The following is a 15,185-nucleotide window of genomic DNA, read 5'->3' on the forward strand; positions in this document are numbered from 1 at the left end:
TTTTTATTTTAGCATATACTGTTCCTCAATTTACTAGTTACATATTGTCTCCAGAAAAAGTGCACTGCTCTTTAGAAAGTCAAGTTATTTTCTACTCAACTTTTAACTTATATTCCTCCACAGGCAAGTCCAAATTCAGAGACTTGTATAATTAATTTCTCATCCACAGCTACTTCAGATTTTCACACTATGTGTACTGTCAGAAACTAGAGAATTCCCCACCCCCACCCCCCCCAAGTAAAGTACTACAACTGTTCCTATATATTAAATAGTTTATGACTGAGACTGGTGTTTTGATCTGATCAATAGAAAAGAGCAAACAATTACATGAAATCAAAAAGCATTAGCTTTGCTGAATTTTCTACACTGACTAAGCAGATTTATCAATTCAAGGACAGAAGGGGAAAAGGGGGCAAGGACTTCGGCTCTCCCTAAATGTAAATTACTGGCATAGTTGAGATACTTATGCCAACATAAAGTTGAATTCAACAGGACCCTCTGGAGTTTTAAATCCCCTCTACGGCGATTCTAATGGGCAGTATGTGCTTTCTTTCAGGCAAACTGACAAAATAAAAGTGAAAGATATGCAAGTAGGGATATACTCACCTCACTGAACTATTCAGAAAATAAAAATTAACTATCATTTTCTTGTTTATGTCCTGTCCACAGACTATCAATTTTTAAAACTGGAGCAAATGTATGATCTAAATTTCTTTCCACTACCACAAATTCTACTGAAGACCATGTGGAATGAGACTAACACTGAGAAATAATTTTTATTCTCTAACAACAATTATTTTCAAATTTAAATAAAGTGCAGGAATACTTCGCCATTTTGTACTATGTCAGTCATTTAATGATACATTTTATTATTAAAATATTCTGCAAAATGAAAAGGCTTCCCAATTAGTGTCTTGGCTCCTTCCAGTCATTTTATTCCATATTATAATATATTCACAAAAAACTTAATTTGTCATTAAGGAAAGTCACATAATATGAAAATCCCAAATCAGATACCAGACAGAGGCTGGGAATACTAGAGTCAATCATCCTGATGATAGGTATAGGAACACAGACCAGAGCAGCATCCACCTTCATTTAATACAACAGAAATTTCTGCCTGCACACAGACTGCACCGTCAGCGCAGCCTCAATTCAATTCAGTTTCATAGCATCCTGATGAAGGCGCTGTATCCAGTTACACATGGGGCTTGACTATTTAAGAAAACAAAGTCATGTTTGGTCCAGGCAGACTGCTGGGGTGCCTCACTGGAGCCCTCATCCCTTTGTGGTTAGCAGTTTGTGCTTTGTAACATGGCATCTTCACTCAGACTTCATCTCTTACAATGCTTTGTTCTGAGAGTCCCTAGATAAGCTCTCTTCCCTGAGACAACAGTGAGAGTCTGATGCAAGGAAGCCCACATTAAAAACAAACAAACAAACAAAAGACAAAAAAAAAAAAAAAAAAGGGTGAGGGTTTGAGAGACTGTGTAGCAGCATTTCTGAATCAAATTATCTTTCTCCTGAATAAAATCACATAAAGTTTTAGGGCTACTTATTCACAACCTAAGCTAACACTCTGAGTAGGAAATTTTGCATGATTTTGTTTCATAACCAGGTTATTTCACATAGAAAAAGTTGTTATTTTCCAAATATAAATAATGACACTTTGCACTCAGTTTTGGAAGGAAGGGAGGTAAATTAATGTAATATTGCAACTTTTAAACTGCATTGTAAGTTCTCTTAGTTATAAATAGTACAAAGAATAGGACAGTGTCCTAATGAAAACAACTTTCATGCATCTGTGATCTTCTATTTACCGAGCTACAAGCACAGATGCTCTAACAGCTGTTCGGTGGCACTAGTGTAACACCACCACAGTGTTTCTTTAAAATAGAGACCACATAAAGCTTAAAAGTAAAGATACATATGAACATCACAGAGAGAGAGAGAGAGAGAGAGAGACAGGAGGATTTTCTGATTTGTGTTTAGCAGTGATCCTGGCAGACGTGCATGAACTCAACGTGCGCGTGAACTCAACAGCCTAACTTCAGCCACACTTTTCTTGTCCCCTTAAGTATAACATACAGCCTTTTTTTTTTTTTTTTTTTTTAAGAATTTCTGTGTGTAGATATGCAAAAAAAACCAACAAAACAACAAACCACTTTTTATGCTCCTGATAATAGAGCCTAACATGAAAGGAAGAGCTGATCTCAGACAACTAAAGTAAAAAAAAAAAAAAAAAAAAAACCACAAAAAAAACCAAAAAAACCAAAAACCTCTCTCTTCAATCTCACCCTCAAGTATGTAAGACATTATAGATCTAGAACACAAAGGCTTCCAAGAATTACATGAAGAAGGAAAATAATGGGGGAAACATTGAGGATCAGTCTGAAGTTACATTACAGAAGTTAAACTGCAGTACATGGCAAAAACTATCCTAATACACTATCAGCAAATGAACTCATGACCAACAGGTACATGCTCAGATTATATCAAATCTCAAGTGACTCAGTATCTCCATCATAGCTGGGTCTGTCATAACATGGAAACTTAACAGTTAACTGCACACGTTAACAACAGCATTTGATAAACTGCATCAACATGGATCATTCTGGTTATTATTGTAACTGAACATGTAACTATTTTGAGAAATCTTTAATCCTAAAAAGGATATGAGGAGTTATACTAAATGCTTGGGGACAGTCAAAATACTTTCCTCTCTTTAACGTTTCCCAATGCATTACATGTTACTGAGTTAAACTTTACTAACTCTTGCCATACAACACTTGCAATTGCCCTAATCGAAGAGCTGACCTCTTAGAAGTTCAAAATGAGCAACACTTGGCCTGTATTAGAACACTCATAGCTGTTATTGTTTCTTTAAAGGACCTGAAAAAAAAATCTCAACATTCAGCTTCTTTTTTTGAAGCTACTGAATATACTATCCATTTCGGAGCTGCCAGAACTAAATACTAATTTTTATTTCTTTATTTACTTAAATGTTAGCGGAAGTGAGATACAGTCACATCTCAAAGGACAGTCAGAGTATGGAAGCAGGCTATTAATTTATTTCCCATTATCACCTGGAATTTTTTTTTTAACTATTTATAACAATTTATGATCTGTTCTGCTTAGTCCACACCTATCAAAAGTACATTCATAAATATAAAACTGAAGAACAATTTTCTGATATACTACAGCTGTAAACTAATTTGACCAGTGGCCTAACAACAGCATTTTAAATTAGTGTCTCAAATGTTTAATTTAGATGCAGCTAGTGTATACAACTAGTATGTACTGAAACTTAATGTACAGTATGTTAATTAAATAATCACTTGTAAGTGAAGTTCCTTTGCTTAGGTTACTCAGGCTCCCATCTAAGTAAGAGACTAATTACTTAACTGATCCTCATACTTAGCTGTGAGTACAAGCAACTACCTAAAAGCATTATCTACATCTCTAGTAATAGGTGGGACAGGGGGTTGGTGAACAGAAGTCAAACCTTTGACATCTTAGTCCTTCATTCTACAGTCTTTCAGCAGTGGGAAAGCATTTTTAATCATATATATTATTAGTAAATAAATCCAAACTGTAAAGTAGTTATGATCACAACCTTGAAATGAAGACTAGAACACTAAACCATCTGGGGACAATCGCCTTCTTTAAAAGCAATTCTGCCCAAATACTTACCTGCACTAGTAGCATATACTATAAGGGCACATTAAGTCAGAACCTTCCCTTCACCTTTCTAAGGATGCCAACTGCCAGCCTCTTTTTTAATCATCTCCCTTCTACAGTGAAATGTTTCCTTTTCCCCAGCTGCTTGATAAAACTAAAAAAAGCAGCCAATTTTTGAAGTACAGTGCTAGAAGATGGGCTTCCATGGTGATACCGAGCAAAACTGTTATTTACCAAAGACATTGTCCCACCCTACCCACTTCCCACAGACATTACAGCCCAAAAAGCTATTTACAGTGACAAGTTCTGTCCTGAAATTGTTTTATGGGTAAAACTTTTGACACATGAATACAAAGACCACTGACTTAGCAAAAGCAAACGTGGCAAAAGCAGAAAAAAGTTTACTATAATAAACAATACAAAGGCTATCTTAAGTGCATCATGTATTTCTACCAACAGTTCATTAAAGCTATTTCATTTTTTTAAATTAGGCTATCGCATAACTTCCAGCTTACAATGCCTCTCACATTGTACTGAATGGCTCCATATAGACGTTCTCAGAACTACCTTCCGAATACAAAAATTGCAGTCGTATAGCAGTAAGAACACTGCATTCCTCAACTTTAGACAGACTGGAAAGGTATATCACCTGCTTTGAGTTACAAAATCTTAATCTTTTGATTTGACGAAACTTGTAGCAGTTTCTAGTAGTGTATAAGAAGGTAGGGGGGAATTCATCCAGATCTTCTTATCCTGGGCTCTATAGCTTCTATAGAGGTCTCCTAGAGTAGTCTTTGCTCAGACTTTAATCCTTTGTGGGTTTATTTATGGAACTATCCTGGTATACAAGCTACAGTCTTTTCAGCTTTTGTTTTACTGTTTTTTTCCAACACATGTTTAGCATCTCAATTTGAAGATTGTGCATTGAAAGTTTGGGGATAGAAAACGGCTGATGTTATTTCTGTAAAGATGGGGCGATACATATTAAGTTAAGAAGGCACATAACGATAGGTGCATGTTTATCAAGACAGAAAACCCTCAAGTCTTTAGGAAAGAATGTAAAACTGATTTCCAAGCAATCAACATCAAATTTGAGAAGGACATTAAAATGCAAGAGGAACTCAGACTGCTCCCTACATAGAAACCATGTAGTTATACTTCACACTCATACATCTACCAAAATTCATAATCTATATATTTTTCTTCTGAATACTCATAGAACTTTTGCTGTTGTTGCTGGTTTTCCGAGTGGGTTTCATAAGCCCTATTCGAAATAGGGCAATATATTTACTTACAGTTTATCCACCAGAGGGCACCACAGGATTTCGCAATCAGCGAGACTCAGAGACGGCGGGAGAGCTAAGCACCATTGCAAAAAGAGCACAAACATGCAAGGTTTCAGCAGGTGCTTTTTTATTTATTTACGAATTTGTCTTGGCACCCACACCCACCCACTGAGTACGTTTCTGTAGTATAATTAACTTCGGAGACACAGCAGAAAGCTTTCAAAAATTAAATGACCCAGTAAAATAAATCTTGAACATTCAGAAGTCCACAGCACATCAAGACCATAGGGATGATTTCACCTGTGCCCTGTCTTAAATCATCCTCATCTCTTTCGAAGCTCAACTATTATGCTCAAGTTGGAACCAGAAAACAGCCCATCAATTTATAACAGCTCATTACCAGCATTTAGTAATCTCACCTTCATGCATTTTTTAGCTAAAAATAAAAAAAGCCAACCATCTTCTTAATAGAACAGAAACATAATAGAACATGTATGACTTACATATGTGTTCAGACTGCTTTAATTTTCTCTTACACAGCAAACAAATCAGATGAACTTTTAGGATTCATTTGGTTTGCATTATCTCCCAAGTTCCAGAGTTGCAAGGACCCAGCTAGGCTTCTCCGGTCCATTTCTTTTGTTTACCTGTATTTTTCCCCAAAAAAGCATGGCCTCAGTGAACCTATGCCTAATGTCCATATTGTTCAGTGACTCTTACTTGGCCCATTTTCCAAGTCTTGCTTCAACATGAACTGTTCCTTCCCAAACTGACCAAGAACATTTATACTGATGACCTGTTGATTACTGTTTTACTGTGTGGTACTTCAGCTTTTAGTAGCTCTCGGCTGAACTGAAATGCAGTTCCTCCTGAATTCCAATATACCATGTCTTCTATGCAAAAAATACTTGAAGATACAGTGAAATATTCATTATTGAACACCATCATACATGCTTCAAAGTAAAACCACTGGCATAAAAATTAAATATTAACCCATTTCTATTAGCCATTTGTTCCATCTCAACTATTGCCCAATGAGTGAAGATCTTATTTTCCGAATCCAGAACTGTAAAGAATTTATTATAATTACTGGAGCTAGGCAGCAGCCCAACACAAAGCCTGATGGTTGCTGAAGGAGGCAAATGAGGGCAGCTGCTTGCACAAAGACAAGGACCAACAAGGGATGCAGAAAATGGCAGAAGTTGGTTGCACTTTCTTTAAGAATCAAGGAAAACAACATCAAAAGGGTTCTAAAACATACATATGAGTCCTCTGACTGCCTTTGACCCACCTGTCAATATTTCAGTAAAAATACTGGCAAAAATGCTTATGCATAGAGTACAATGTTTAGTGCTAGAAGCACATGGCTTTGTAATGAGCAAATATGAGAAGCTGAACTGTTTGATACCTTCCATTTGGAAGTTTAAAAACAAACAAACAAAAAAAAAAAAAAAAACACCAAACAACTGCCCACTCTAGAAGTTCCAGACAAAGCTTTTAAACTCAAAGCACATCACTGCATACATGTGTCACCAATCCAGAAGCCAAAAATGATGCAACATGTTAATTAGAAGCTACTGCCAAAATTATCTGGATATTCTCTGAACTGCTCTTCTTGCAGGTCTTCATCTAGATTTTCCAGGTAGACACCTCTAATCAGAAATTTGAAAAGTGGGTTTTTTAATGTCCTAACACAAATCTGCTTCTGGATTATACTGCCACTATGACATTAGCAAAAGAAGTAGATGTTTGAAAGGGTTTATTTTTGGCTTGGTTTTGCTAAAGAGAGAAAGATCTTTCAGAACTGAAAAATACAATTCGCTTCTCTTGACTAACAGCAATAGCTGCTAACTCTCAAAATACAAATTAAGGTTTTGTTTTTGGCTTTTTATTTGGGAAACTGATGAAGCTCAAGCAAATCTTTCCCTTGATAAAAATTCTTGCTTAAGTTTCTCTCAAATTTAAAGAAAAATTAGGGGGTTTTGTATTGCACTGGAGTCATTTACTCCCAAGTTCACCCTCTCCATAATCTGCCATTTTAAGTCAGCTCTAACACTCACACAGGTCAATACATCTGGAGTACAACTGTTTAATTTCATATCTGTAAGCTCTCCTGAAGAAGATGGTATCTGTCAGAGATCACCTCTAACAGTTGTGCCAGCAGACAGCAAAACATTATCTTTCATCACTCTTTGGTGTGAGTTTTAAGGTTGATATTCAGGTCTCCAAATATAACCAAAACATTCTCACTAGTTCTTGTCCAATTTTTTGGCAGTAGGTGATGGTTCTGGCTGCTGCAAAACAGTCACAAGTGCTGCAATCAAAGCTGGGAGATTATGTTCATGTAATACCTGCACATTCTCTTTTTGTTACCTTTACCATACAACCTTCATCCCTTGTATACCTCCTCCAAATACACTTCAAGTTCAGTGCTACAATTATTATTCTTTAACAGGCAACAGAAATGGTCTTTCAACTGATGAAGTCCAGTGAAACAGGACAGAGGAGCAGTGTTCTCCAGTTTCAGTCTGGTTGATGAACTGCAGCAACCTGGTACTGCATGAGCACAAACCACAGCACTGACTGCAGCCAGTTTTTGTTGGCTTTTCCCCACCCTCAGGGCTGGAGGTGGCACTATTTAATTTTTACCTTTTTTTTTTAAAAAAAAAAAAAAAAAAAAAAACCACAGTATTTTCTCACAAATGAGTGGCCCCTGGCAGGTGCCTGTCAACACGCATCTTCAGTGAGTTACAGCACATGTACCGTATGAAGACAAGCACATGCACACAAATGTGCGAAAAGTTGAAATGGCAAAGACTGTTACAAAGAAAAAGTGTGAAAAACTGAAATGACAAAGGCTGTGTTAACAGCTTGTCTCACAGTCACAAACTGGAATAGCTGCTAGCAGTTGTAGAGTTAGAAGGAGGTAATATGATGAAAGGACTGACTTCAGACAGCCCCATTTTTTTCTTTGTTCACAGGTAGTTTATCAACAGTTAAGGGTTGTTGACACAGTAAAATGTTTATAGATAGCCAGATGTAAAGTTTGGATAGATTCTTGATTCAACACATCATCAGATGATTCCCAACAAACAAATCACAATATTATTTAATTAAAAAAAAAAAAAAAAACAAACCACTAAACCAGAATACCTAGGAATTGAGAAGTATCAACTTTCAACTTCAGCATTCTGAAAAGAAACAACAGAAATAAATTATAAAAAAAAAAATAAAAAAATCAAAGAATATTTGCAATAAAGCTGCCTAAAAGAGACAGGACAACAGTAAATGGAGTGCGAGAAGCACTTTTTAATTGTTTTTACGTGAAAAGAAACAACATCAAGACTGCGTATCAGCACTTCCCAACTCTTGGTCAAGATGTTCCCGGAAGACATTCCTATGTCACTCGTGGTCACGAGTGACATTTCTCACTGAAGTACAACATTATCCGGAACAGATAATTTAGGTTCCAGAGCTGACTTCTGAAGTCTTAAAACAGAAAATTTAAGACCATTGTGTTTATTGAGCATATTTAAGTTCTAAATATTTTTTTTCTCATTACTCCTGTTCCTTATGCCATCCAGCAATACCTGTGCAAAGGAAGGAAGATGCACAGAAGTTTTCCCCATGCAAAGAGAGAAAGCGTGTAAAGGAAAGAAGATTCCATGAGCTTTCCACTCAAGGACCATTGCTCTATTCATTGCGCTAATTTTCAACATAGCCTACTTCTATTATTAACTGCAGACTTCAGGATTTTAAACACTGGATCTTTCAAAGGTGAAGGTTTCCAGTTATTTCTCAGAACTGAAAGTCATCTGCAAAGCACAGAACTACAGCATCTCATTGCAAAGTAACTCAAATAATCCAGGTCATGGAAGAAAATCTGTGATCTGCTCAAGATAAATACTTCTTGAAACACCTTATCGTGCCACCAAAACAGAAGGAAAAGAAAGGCCTCTAGGACAGAAAAACACCAGGAAGAGCAGCTAGCTTAGTTGTTATGGTAAAGGAAAGAAAAAGAAAAAAAGTGTGAGATCTTTCACTGCAAAAAATTTTCTTTGTGCCAATGACCTATTGACAGCCCATTTCTTCTTTGTTTATGAATCCATTCAACTCTGAATATCATGATGCAAATACTGGCTTTGCTATTATGCCACAGTGTAACTTCAGCAATACGTTTAACTCTTTGGTGACTGAAACTCCTCCCATACTGCGTATAGCCTATGGTAACAATCTGTAATACCAGCAGTAAGGTGAAAATACAAACTGTTCAGTTAAAATATTTCCATCAGTAGACAAGAAAGGGAGAGGAGAAGAGAGATAGTTGCTTAATTCAAAGCCAGATGTACATCTACAATACACATATACAAGCAGCATAACGTAGTGAATAGACTGAAGCCTGTCAATTCTTATCCCACACAGAAAACCAACGAAGGTCTGTAGATTTGAATTCCTCTCATTAATTTAACATTACTAAAAGACATTAAGTAGCATTACCATATTTGTTAGGCTCTCCAGTATCCTATGCATATGTTTTTGTTCTTAAAATATTTTTTACATTCATGATGGACATCTATATTTTTCCAACAAATTAAGAACATGGTAGTTTAAGCTAGTAGACCCTGATCAAGTGTTTAAAAAAAAAAAAAAACCACCACACACAACAACAAAACAACCCACACAAAAACCCCAACAAAACTAACATTTTGAAAAGGGGATACATTGTTGCAAATATTCTATCATCTAAATGTAAACATGAAAACAATTACTGGATAAACACAGATATAGTTTGCCACTTACAGGTGGAAGAAGCACTGGACAACAATAACAAAAAGAGATGCTGACACTACTTCTGTGTACCACCTGGCACACTGTAAAAAGCATGGCAATGAAAAAAAAAAACCCAAAAATGTGTGAAAAAGATTACTGGGAAAACAGCTAAGGGTCTGAAACATGCCAGATTCACTTCTGCAGGTCTCCATGTATGAGAAGACATGAAGTTCAAATGAAAGAATTCTCATCAGTACTGCACATGGAATATGTGCATCAATATGGCATCTTCTAGGAACACCAGATAAGCTTTATAACTGTTGGCATAAAGTCAGGAATATGCCTCTTCCACAAGTAACTATGCAAGACTAATTCACCTGACCTGTAATAGCTCACCAGTATAATACTGGGGAAAAAACGTTATCATTTTTGTCTTTTCTATGCTTCTAATAGACCTTTCAATGTTTAAAATAGTATGACCACATCATAGTTTGAGACAGAAACCAAGTATCCTTCCTGCACTGTTTTACTTATACAGGTGCTCCTATTTACTACCCCTTTCAAAAAATTTGCACAGAAACGTCTTAGAGCCACCAAAGACAGACTGATCCAAGTCTTACAGAAATCAACGTACATCCTTTAGCTGGTTCGAACATTCTCAGAGGTATGGCTGATCACCACCTAAGCTTTTCCACAGGAACCTCAAGAGGACTAACTACAAAGCAAGAGTGAGGACAGCTCCTTCTTTGCATATTTTGTACAAGGAAATCTAATGTGTTATCAACCTCTATTTTTCTTTATCAAACTTTCTTGAATAAACTTGGATGTTTATCCTGCTCATGTAATGTGAAACAATAAGCTCAGAAGTCACTACATGGCCCAAAGTAGTATGCAATGTAAGCATAATTCAGTATTACATAAAGATGCATAGCTGACAATAAAGATGTGAAAATCTGAGTTAGCTACTGGTAGTTGCTGCTCACAAATCACTAAAATCTCATGATTCACATCTCATTATTTTTCCCTCTGCCTAATTAATCCAGAGTTCCAAATCAACACACTTTAAAAGCTTTCTATTGTATTTAGTTTTTAAAATAATACTGTCAAAAGTGTAGCTTTTTTTTTTTTAAAGAATTACATTTAGAAAATTTCTGAAACTTCGCCCAAGAAATTCATTGACATTGTTAACTTCAGCTGCTAAATAAATCATCTGCTATTGGAAAAATGAAACAATTGCGTGTTAACCACTAGATTCATGAATGCACTGTGGCTTTAAAAAACACTAGGCTATCAAGCACAGTAAGTTGCAATAAGGTGTCCTCCCAAACATATTAGTATAGCTACATATAATACAGCACTATTTCAGAAATGGACATAGTAATTGTATATAACCTACTATAATAATGAACATCCTGCACGCACACACAAAATCAAGTGAAATGGCAACCTCACTCTAGAGAGGTTTAGCATTTAGAGACTAGAAACTTTCAACAAAGTTGTGCTGTTGAGAACAATCTACGTCCCTTGTATGGTAGGGATACTGTTGAGTGTTAAGAGTGAAAGGTTAGAACCGTTACGCTCTACCTATCCTGGTTTTCATTTATTCTTCCTGTGCATTATTTTGAAAATTTTAACAGAACTAGTTTAAAGGCACTAAAACCAAAACAAAGCTTTCTGTGATGCTAATGGAAAATTCCTTGTAGAGCACCCATTCTCTGCTCTGCTTAACACCCCACTGTTTTCAAACCCCTCGGGGTCACTTCTGAATGTAAACGGTAGCTGTCCCGAGTTGCTTCCCAAAGAGGAAAGGGCGAATGTGACACGGCACACACAAGATACACAGCATTGCATCTGTTCCGTTACTGAAGCAGTCAGCACTCCCAGCCATTCTTCTACCCAAGCAGAAAAGCAACATTTTTTTATTGCATTATTTTCTTACAAAGAGATTAATTAATTAAATAGTTGCTGCAGTGTGGTCATCCAGGGAGGGAACTTTTCACTGACACTGGAACTCAGTGCTAATGTATGAAGGTAAGCCCATCCCAGAACAACTCTACAAAACAATTTTATCTTTCCTATCAGACAGACACCTTCAAACCTCCCCCATCCCCCCCCCCCCCCCCAACAAAACAGAAAAACAAATGAAAAAACAACCCACACCAAACCACTAAACATTGCAGGCTCCATTTAAGAGAGATACATTTCTGTCTAGAATTCAGAATACACTGTATACTATTTTTGATTTTCCTTAAAAAAATTAGGAAATAAAACTTGATTTTTTTTTTTTATTTCTACCGAACAGTGACAACTCACCTCAAAACAATAATAGATACCTCTGGTATCTAAAAAGTTATCTAATATTTAAATTACCTATCTACAATTCTATCAACCTGTTTAGGGCTTTTTTTTTTTTAAAAAAAAAAAAAAAAGACAGAAAAGCAGCTACAGAAGGCTTGTGAGGCATTATCTTCTCTCAGTTGCATGAAACACTACCACTAAGATTGACCTTTGTGATTTCTGTTTCTTTTAAAACCTTGTTCCTGGTATCAGAAGATTGGATGAAAAAACCCATATACAACAATAGCTTCAGCTTTTATGTTAACAAAGAAAAGTCTGGAAGCATCATGTAAAAATAAATTAAGTACTTCAAAAACTAGAAAGTGAATAAAGTGGGCCCAAAATGTAATATCCTTTCACAATTTCAATTTAGTCTACATTCTTGTAATTTTCATTTTTGACATCATTTCAAAGGACTGGCCGTTAAGATTAAATTAAGGCTATGATGTTCACCCTGAGTTTGGGAAAGAGACACGGATATTGTATAGGAGATAGCTCGCTTGAGAAACACATGCATACCTTCCAAACTAAAGTCAGAATTACATTTTGCTTTTGCAGAGTTCACAAGAAACATAGGCCTTAATTCTAAACTTGACATAGAGTAATCCTACTATCAATATGAAATGCCACTGCTTTTAAGCTGCAGAGTTATAGTACCTGACAGCAATATAATACATTGAAGTAACTGCACTGTATCAACATAATCTATTTTAACTGATAAACTCAGGTAAGTTTCTCTTGAAAATGTATTAAAAAAAAAACACTCCAAAAATCACAAGTACATGAAATAAAAATGACCTATCTAGTCTTTCTTTGCCAATACTACATTCAGCTATACAGCTTAGCTCCATATAAATCATTTTTCATATATTCTCATCTTTATAAAGAAGCCGTCATTAAAGCCACTCATGAAAGACATGTTTGTAATTTAGTCTTATATAGTCTTTGCACGTTTTAAAAAAGACACGCTTCACTAACAGAAACTTTTCAAAGTAGTTCAAACTGAAACATCCCTCAAGTCAAGAGGAAAAGAAAACAATTTGTGCATCGGAACTAAATCTGGAAACAAAAGTAAAAGAGACAGTAGGGAAAAGATGTTATCAACATTCTAGGGGTTTGAAAATATGGATAAAGTGGATAAAATACACCCAAAATTGACAAGTATTAACAAAACAGGTGTTCCTGCTGTTCTGAAATTATCTTACAGTGTAAAGCTTAATAAAAAGCTAGATATTAAAGCTACTGAATTTCAACGTACTGGTCAACTCTTTTTATTACCATAGCAACCAACAGTCAGAACAACAGAAATAACATTTGCCTTCTGCATATGTAAAGACCGTATTATCTTTTTCAAATTTAACTTGTCTCCGAGACAACATTGCCTTCCATCTTCATCAACCTTTTCCACACTACAAACACAGCCCCTTACACAAGTAAGCAGTTTGTCTTCCCTCATTCTCATCCCACATTCTCCATCAGCCCCTCATGATACATTTGTTTTCTTTCCAATCTCTCGAATGAAGCATGAAATTGTACAGCACTGATTCAGTACATTTACTTAACAGGTTTCTCTATAAACCAAATATAAACCACCTTCATTGATGATATCGAAACAATATGCTAAGTGGTATTTCAGAAATCTATTAGAAATTTGTTTAGAAAGGACTATAATAGTTAATCTGTGCTGGTTAACAGGTTGGCCTTTCTTTTTACAAGGCTTTCAGAACTCAACATCAAGATAGAACAATAACTACTGACATACTCTCATCTGGCCAAATTTATCTTCTATCTCTTAATGTAACTCTTCTATTTTTGCTTTATTGTATCTGTTTGTCTGAAAGATAAATAGGAAAGCCTGCATTATCTTTGTCTGTATCATGCTGCAGTATAATATCATAGGCTTTCATATCCCAGACAGGAAATGCACATCATTTTTATGGTATTTTTACAGCACTCACTCCAGACTATTTATTGGCCAAAAGTTTTGATCATTTCTAATATTCACGTACACAAAAAAACCCCAAAACACACCAACAAAGCAATCAAACAAAAAAGGTCTTTTAAATGATTTCAGAATCCTTCCACAATTCACCATGTCTTAAAGTTCCAGTGTGTGGAATGTGCAGTCAATAAATTCCATCTTTGCAACCTTACACAGTAAATTCATTTATATCTAAGACCTATAGATGCCAAAATGCATTAGTCCAGTCAGTGCTTAGTACACTCAAGTGTATGCGTATGTCGCAAAGGTGTACACATCAATCACTAGAAGACTTCTCACTGCAAATCATAGTTTCAAAGGCACTTTTCATGTACTAAAGCATGACTTCTACATGTCCTCCTAGTTTTATCTGGTTCCTGTCAATGAGCTTTTGAAAAATTCGAGCAATATATGTCATCTTTCTTTTCTCTGATTTTCAGGACAGAAAAAATATTGGTTCTACTAAATTTTAGATATCTCAGTTAAATATTTGTAAAAGCTGGAAGATCAAGGAAGTAATAGATTCAAATGACTAACCCTTCACATGACAAAGATCACTTAAAAAAAATAATAATTATGGACAAGCTTTATGCCATTACACTGAAAGGGATATAGCTGTCTACCTGAGATGCTGGCATGTATTTTATTAAAAGTCTTTTTTGTCTGTGTTACATATCAAACCAGAAAACTGAAATCTGTTTTCCTAGATCCAAGCCAGTGTATATTAACAACTTAAATGACATCCACAGGTCCAGATGATCAAAGGTATCTGAACATTGGGTTGTAGATTACCTGTACCTCCATCTGCTCTAAACAAAGTTTTCTAAACTTTTTCCAAACAACCATAAACATCTAGAAGGGAGAAAATGACAGACACTAATTAAATCTGTTGACAATAACCAAAAAGAAAGCAAGAGATAGCGTAAGTAATGCAGCCAGGGTTGAGGACTATTCCAAGACAGTTATTTGACTCGTATTAACTGTCACTTGATGGATAAAGCCTTATCACAAGGAAGAGTGAAAGAACTAGTCTTTTTTCCGCTCACATGAAGACTGTGCATGGGATGTTATAGTTTCAGCTCAAAGTAGTCCCTTTGATTTAAGGTACACACTGGTTATTTATTCAGTAT

Source organism: Platalea leucorodia (genome assembly GCF_965183815.1).
Source record: "Platalea leucorodia genome assembly, chromosome: 10".
NCBI classification, from domain to species: domain Eukaryota; kingdom Metazoa; phylum Chordata; class Aves; order Pelecaniformes; family Threskiornithidae; genus Platalea; species Platalea leucorodia.